Source organism: Melanotaenia boesemani, chromosome 13 (genome assembly GCF_017639745.1).
Source record: "Melanotaenia boesemani isolate fMelBoe1 chromosome 13, fMelBoe1.pri, whole genome shotgun sequence".
In the NCBI taxonomy this organism is placed as follows: Eukaryota; Metazoa; Chordata; class Actinopteri; order Atheriniformes; family Melanotaeniidae; genus Melanotaenia; species Melanotaenia boesemani.
This window is the reverse complement of record NC_055694.1, coordinates 28,477,126-28,485,468: the sequence shown is the minus strand read 5'-3', so window position 1 is coordinate 28,485,468 and position 8,343 is coordinate 28,477,126.

Sequence of the window (8,343 nt, the reverse complement as noted above, 5' to 3'; positions counted from 1 at the left end):
CTAATACCCTCGTGAATATCTATGAACATATGTAATCAGTTATGTTTGTATGCTGTATGCTTCTTCCTCTGCGCATGCAGGTCACTTTTGAGTCTGATGGCGGTTGCTTTAAATTATAATGTGGGGAAAAAAAATCTAATCAGCAAAAATTTGGAATGATTTAATTTCCAAAAGATAAATATAAAACCATGTTCATAAGGGTGAAACACACACACACACACACACTAACATAATAAGGTAAGGGGTGTTTATCAGCACTGATGGAAGTACAAACCCTGGTGTATATGGTAATTTTCACTGAGGTTGGTGTACTCAGGCAATAATAGTGGACACAGTTAATTTTGTTTTCCCCATAAAACATGTTTACTGACTGGCACATTTGATGTGGTGGCTTTATAGGAGACAGCAACAACTTGTGAACAAAAAGAGATAGTTTACTCTCGATCCAACTGTCCCGCTGACTTCTGTGGTCCAATCCAAAGTAATAAACTACCTAAATTATCTCCGAAAGTTGTGACTATGCTAATGCAATAATGCCATCCTTTCATGTTGTTGTTACAAGTTTGTCCTCTGGAAGGTGGTTTAGTTACTGCACAACTCTGCTTCCTTTTTCCAATCCTCAGAGCACTAAACACTGAAACTGATTGGAAAAGGATTTTTAATCAGCCTGTTTTAGCAGGTGTAAAAATAGTAGGAGATGAATAACTATTCTAGTAAGCAAGAAGATCAAAGAAAGGAAATGGGGTAGTACATGGTAAAGAAAAATGAATAAATAAAGGAGGTGTGGTTGGAGATACCCTGTCATTAAGGCCTGCAAAACAGTGGTTCAGCAGAAGGTTTACAACTTCAACACCTCAACAGCATATTTGTAAGTTTGTATATCAAATCTGAGCCTACCAAACAAAAAATATTCAAAGGTTGGAGGAAAAAACTAAAACAAAAAAAAAGAGGGAAAAAAGGGGGGCAGAATGTACCATGAACAACTGGGGGAGAAAAAAAAATCCGACAGAGGTTTTCTCTAACCTCTGATGTCACTTCCTTGTTTGCTACCCAATAAAGGCTGGGATATACTTGCTGGGTTCACCACTGAGAGAGCCCTGACTGGCTCCATCTTGGATATACTTGCTGTAAACCCAACAAATCTATGAGGGACCGTTTGAGATGTTATTCAGAATTACCCTCTCACAGACAAATGTGAAATTGAAGTCATTCACATATATCATAGTCACTTTCATATATCATACTGAAATCATACACACATTATGGTAAAACCTCTCATACACTATACTAAAGTTTTCTTTCAAATACTATACTGGACTGCTCTCATATATCATACTGAAATCATTCACACACTATAGTGAAAATTCTGAAATCACATTTCACTACTATGTATGAAAGGAATTCTACTAGTGTGAGAGACATTTAACTTGAAAAGGAAGTCTTTTCAGTTGAAACGGAAGTCATGTAGTTGAAAAAAGGAGCACATTTTTAAAACTGAAGAAGAAGAAGGAGAACACAGTGACAAGAGATTTTATAAAGATTTATGCTGCTCAGCAGCCTGGAAGCCATCTAAGTGAAGCTACTGCCTTGCTGAATACAATACTGGCCTCAGCAGAGACTATTAGAATCCTGTTTAAAGTGACAACCGGCAGTAGCAGAGGACACACTAACTAGCCAGCTAGCATCGCTCTTTCCATCCCGCCAGCAAAGCAGTGTGTTGGCTGCTTCTTCCAGTTCATTTCCATTAACTCGTTATCAAGCAGAGCAGATGCCGGTATGTGGACGGGGTCCAAGAGATGGTCTGCAAAACTATTCGCTATTGTCTTTACATCTGAGCTGTCATGTTAATGTCTTGTTAGCACAAGTGCCTCGCCAAGTCAGTTTTGCAAGTCACACACATGACACATTACCTTGCATCAACGTGCCAAACGAACACTAGGAATGCATGGAAGTAATGATACTTACGTGGACAGGTTGGTAACAGTAAGTAGATCCCAGCCCTAAGCATTCACATGGCTGTAGGTTAGCTCATTAGTAAGATTTAATACAAGTGTGAGTCACAGCAGACACTGACCCTGATGAACACCTAGTTAGTCGCAATGTGTTGGTCTTTTTTAAAAGTCTGTTGCCATGTAAAAATAAAGGCTTTTAAAAAGTTTGAAAACCATTCTGGAGGGTGCCTTTGATCAATTTTTGTGCCTTTGATCATTTGCGCCTACAAATTTTTTTCACTTTAAGCAAGAAGTCTTACATTAAGTAAAAAAGAAGTATGCACACCTGAAGGTTTAAAAGGGCACCATGTGAGATCACTACAAAGGACCCAGAAGTGCTTCCAAAATCATTGGAAGAATCACTTCACCCCCTTGCAGTTTCTTTTACTTCCTTCATACTATTGTTGAGCATCCATCACTCTTTAAAGGCCAAACACACAGTGGTGCTTATTTAAAGGAGTCAGCTGGGCGAGGGAGTGGATTTCCACTGTGACTCTTTATATACGTAGAGAAACATGGTAGCAGTGGCGCTAAGAAACACACAGGAGGAGGACAGGGGTGGGACAATAAACATTTCAGCTGGGTCAACAAATCCCATAACACAATCCTATAACACTGCTCCAAGAGAACACACACCTTCACTTGAACACACAAAGGAGGCGATGGGATTTAAAGTATTGCTGTGAGCGTGGTGCCTTCTCATTTGGCCAAATACTCTGTGATTCATGACACACAGTTACACGTGAGAGTTCACTTCCCCACACAATGGCCACGGTTACATGGTGTATTTTAATTTGTAATTAATTATCTAGCATTAAATCATTGGGAAATAAAGTATTCTCCTTCACGTTTACATGGAAATAGTAATTCTAAATTGAGGTTCACACGGAAAACACGTTTACTCGCCTTTATTCAATTCCGCTTTAGATCCGTGGATAGTGGACGGACGTGACATTTACCATCACCAGAAAAAACAAACTCCAGTTCCTGCTTCTTTTTGATTTGTCTACAACATGGAAGACCACATAATAAGAACCATTTTCACTCTGATTTTTATTCTAGTTTTGAAACAGAAGTTCAACACTTTGGTGAATGATGGAATAAAATGGAATGATTCCGGAGGAATTATTCAGTTTAGATTTAAAATCAGAATTGTTTCAGATTTAAGTTTAATTTGGAACGGCCATTTTAACTTCACAAGGTCATTCCAAAGAGGATTTAATTTTTATTAACAAAAAAGGGGAATTAAAACTTATGTAAACGCGGCCAGTGAGTCAATACTGACATCACAGTAGAAGTTTACGAAACACACAGCTTTATATGCAGGTCTCTTTCCTGAGTCATCAGCTGGACTTTTATGGAGGCCACCAAAGAGGGTGAGGGGTATTACATTACTGCAGCCCACAGCTTCTGTCTCATACCAAAATCATTAGCTCTGGCACTTGGTGTACATATGCACTCCACAAATGTAGGAACATTTAACGTTGCTACTCACATCATACACTGGCATGCCCCAACAGGCGCCTTTTAAAACACCTTACATGCTAGTTTGATGCAGATACAAAGTTGCCTCAAACTGAAATATGCAAGACTGGCTGAGCCAACCTGGTGACAACAATTTTTCTTAATTTGTTTATAAGAGGAAAAACACCAGAGTAATGATGCAGATGACAAGCACAAGCAGTTAGGAGCCTGTGGTCTGAACAATGAAACTGAGATTAAGTCACGTATTTGACCATAAATCTGGAACTATTTCAGGAATGATAATAGATGGCAGCAGAAGTTAAAATCTTGTGTTTTATTAACCTCTTCTTCACAAGGCCTATTTTTTCTGCTTCCTGTCTGAAATGACATACCCATATCAAGATATGTGTTATAACAGAACATAACAGAGCCTCCTCCATGTTTCACAGTAGGGACAGTGTTCTTTTCTTATTATGCTTCATTTTTCCATCTATAAACATAGAGCTGATGTGCCTTGGTAAAAAGTTCCATTTGTGTCTCATCTGTCCATAGGGCATTCTCCCAGAAGCTTTGTGGCTTGTCAACATGTAGTTTGGCAAATTCCAATCAGGCTTTTTTATGATTTGTTTTCAACAATGGTGTCCTCCTTGGTTGTCTCCCATTAGATCCACTTTTGGCTCAAACAACGACGGATGGTGCAATCTGACACTGATGTTCCTTGAGCTTGAAGTTCACCTTTAATCTCTTTAGAAGTTTTTCTGGGCTCTTTTGTTACCATTCGTATTGTCCATCTCTTTGATTTGCCATCAATTTTCCTCCTGCAGCCACGTCCAGGGAGGTTGGCTACAGTCCCATGGATCTTAAATTTCTGAATAATATGTGTTAAACTGTAGACACAGAAACATCAAGCTGCTTGGAGATGGTCCTATAGCCTTTACCTTTAACATGCTTGTCTATAATTTTCTTTCTAATCTCCTGTGACAACTCTTTCCTTTGCTTCCTCTGGTCCATGTTGAGTGTGGTACACACCATGTCACCAAACAGCACAGTGACTACCTGTAGCCCTATATATAGGCCCACTGACTGATTACAAGATTGTAGACACCTGTGATGCTAATTAGTGGACACACCTTGGATTAACATGTCCTTTTGGTCACATTATTTTCAGTCTTTTCTAGGGGTAACATCATTTTTGTCCAGGCCTGTTTCATGAGTTTATTTTTTAAAGTAATTCTGTTGAAGCATGGTTGAAAAGCAACGTCTGACTTTCATTGGTTAAATTTAATAGAATTTTTATTTATTATTACTTTTGTCAGATTCAAGTTATTTCTGTTACCATTGTGAGTTTTTCTTTCATTAACCGAAGGGTACCAACAATTTTGTCCACGTGTGTATTGATTAATAAAAAAAAAAATACCACTAAGTAGTTGAATTTATGTATTTTTCCTGTATATTTGTCCTTACAAGCAACTTGTATGATGATAGGATTAAATGAAACCTTGAATACTCTCTACAATCCAAGAGCAGCTTTAGGAGCAGCGGCTGCAGTGGATAGGAAAGGAGGAAGTGAAACGGGGTTTCAGGGAATGCTCTTTGGATTTTAGTTGTGACCTTCAGGAGACGTTCACGGAACGTTTAAAATCAGTTTTCATCTTAACGATCCAGGAAACCCAGAACCTCCGGCCTGTTAGTTGTGCACATCTGCAACTGGAACAGCCTCTCAGTAACTGCAGCCACACTAAATAGTAATTTACGTCATCAGTGATTATGTCATTTTTCAGCTAAAAGAGACGATCTTGTACAGTCTTCTGTCTGCCAACCTAAAACCTTCATTTCCCTCCCACAGCCTGACTCGGCAAAGTCAGGCAGCCATGCAGGAAGCCCAGTCTTGATTGGTCAATTGGCGACGATCTGGCCCAAGACACGCCTTGAAAGGCCGCCCCCTAATTTACATAATGAGGCAAAAATACATAAAGAAATGTAAAATGGAGATGAGGAAATCTAAAAAGGAGACGTGGAAATGTAAAAAGGAAAAAAATAATAAAATGCTTGGAAAATAAAATATAAAAGGAAAATAGCACAAAATAAATACTGACATAAAAATAAAGGAGGAAAATATAAAAAAATAACCAAATAAATAAATCGAAATGAAAATGACATGGAAAAGTAAATAAATAGGAATATTAACATAAATTTAACTTAAAATGGCTGAAAATGATGAAAGAAATATAAATTTGTGTCATGTTTTATAGGTTTCTTAATGGAAAAACATTTTTTTTTTACATTTTGTTGTATAATTGATTGGTACATCAATTTGTTTATTGAGCCATTTGATATTTCTGTATTTATTTTTATTTTGGCAGTTTCAGTCCTCCATACAATAAAGCTTTTAGTGAAACTATGACTCCTATATTAATTGGAATGTTAAATGATTCTCTTTAAAATAATTATTTTCCAAACTCTCTGTATGAAGCTCATGTATATATATATATATATATATATATATATATATATATATATATATATATATATTTAATACACTCATATATATGGCTGTCCAAAATAACGTATTAACAGCAGTAACTAATTTATGTAATTAATTGCTTTAAAAAATTTTTTAACAGATTTAGCACATGCACAGCATCCATCATTATGATGGCGAGGCATGGAGGTGTTTAAAGGCGAAATGGAAAAAGAGTCAGCCGGCTGTGCATGGAGAGCGTCACACTCATGGGAGATGAGGATATTTTAACACTTTTCTTGGTGAAAGGATTCAACATAGACACTTTTCCTGCAATAAAAAAAGCAAAAAACAAAAGAACTGTCCATGTAGTATTGCACAAACGTCACTGTTCCAGTCGTTTCTGTCCTCTGCATTGCACAGCAGCAGCCTCGTCCTCTCCCTCCGCCCTCTCCTGACAGCTATTGATGATCAGCTGATGGCTTTCAGTGTTCAAAAATTATTTCTGGGCATTCAATATGAAAGCACAGACCTAATGGCAGTTGGGGCTCCCAGACAATGAATCGCTTAATTCTGTCCCACTGTGGCTGAAACTGGAGTTGCAGTCATTAATTAAATCTTAGCCTAGAAAGGAACTTCACTTGTCATTGCAACAAAAAGAAATTAAGTCCTCCAGTCAATGCAAAACAATGTCATGTCATTACTATAGCTGCTGTTTACTAAAACTGGCACTCCAATTTGCATCAAATGCTTAAAATATATATATCTTGAGGGCAGTCTTGCTTTATTTGAGCAATTGCGATTTAAATGTAATCTGTCCCAATCCAATTGTCACTCTTCTTTCTGTCCTTCTCTGCCCTTTTGATGCAGGGACTTTAGGTGGGCTCTCTCAACATAAATGGTGGAAGGGATAGGAATAAGAGAGCTATGATACACATAGTGGTGAAGCACAACAAGCTTGATATTGTGCTGCTTTAGGAGATTCACACTGATGCAAGTGAAGAGTAAGACTGGCAGAGGTAGTGGGAGGATGTTTGTGTTCTAAGTCACGGGTCTAATTGTAGTAAGGGGGGTTGCAGTTTTTATTTTAAAAATACCAAATGCGACTTTTCTTTCCCATAGGGAGGTGGTGGCAGGAAGACTGCTGGTTGTACTGCTTGAAATTATTGGGTTGATTTTTTATTTATTTATTTATTGCCACTATATATACACTTAATGCAGCAGGAGAAAGGATGGGGTTCTTTAGGGGTTTGGGCGAGTAGCTGGAAATTTATAGGAATAACTAGAATATTCCAGCAGGGGACTGGAACTATACTTTTGTACTACTGTAGCATTGGCGAGGAGCTACATTCTCTATCCTCGGTTTGTCTGAGCAGAACCACTACACTTTTAGACATGGTAGATGCTTGGAGGGTGCAGAATGTGGGTGCTAAGCAGTATACACGGGTCAGAATGTTTGGCAACAGAACAAGTGCTGCAAGACTGGAGAGTCTACGTATCCAATACAGGTCCAGTTTGGTGAAAATTACAGCAGTGGGTTTCAGTGATCATCATCTAGGTAGCATTTGTTTACTTCAAAAGACAATTTCTGGGTGATTCTGGACTTTAATAACAAACTGCTATAAGACAATATGTTTTGTGAAGGTTTTAAGTGTTTCTGGTCATGATGGGCTGGAAAAATTTGTGATTTTACATCAGTAGAGCAATGGTGGAAGGTGAGTGAAACACAGATTCAGGTTTTCTGCCATCAGTATAGTTCTTATTCTACCAAGAGGTTACGAGCAACAATACAGGGACTTCATGTCAGCACAAGGGTCATTGAACATTCTTTGCTTAATAATCTAAGTCCTGCCTTCCAGGGAGTGAGCCTTCCAGGGAGTGAGCCTATCTGTGTCCTGTCATAGAGCTGTGTTGTACTGTAGTTACTTTTTTTCTGTTACACATAGATTTGGGTTTGGTGAAGGATTTATTTCTTGGATGAAACTCTGAACAGTGAAGCATAATTTCTGCTGAAAGTGGGGGATGGTCTTAGCAAACCAGTCCCAGTACGTAGCGGGATATGTCAAGGCTGTCCTATTTCCGGGTAACTGTATAGTTTAGCAACTGAACCCTTGTTATGTACACTGTGTGACAGGGTGAATGGGATTCATCTACCTGCGGTGGAAGAAAATCCTTCTTTGGTGGTTAGTGCCTATGCTGATGATGTGACTATGTTCTCAAGAGAACAGGTTTATATAGACAACTACCACTGTACACAGTGTTGATGCAACACTGGTTTTCCCTCCTGAGCCACCGAATGGTGGACCAGAATCTCCTCCAAGCCGTCCAGAAGTCATTCTCCATGGCCTCTCCAAACTCCTCCCATGCCCAAGTTTTATGCCTTAGCAACCAGTGAAGCTGCGTTCCGCTTAGCCTGCCAATACCCAT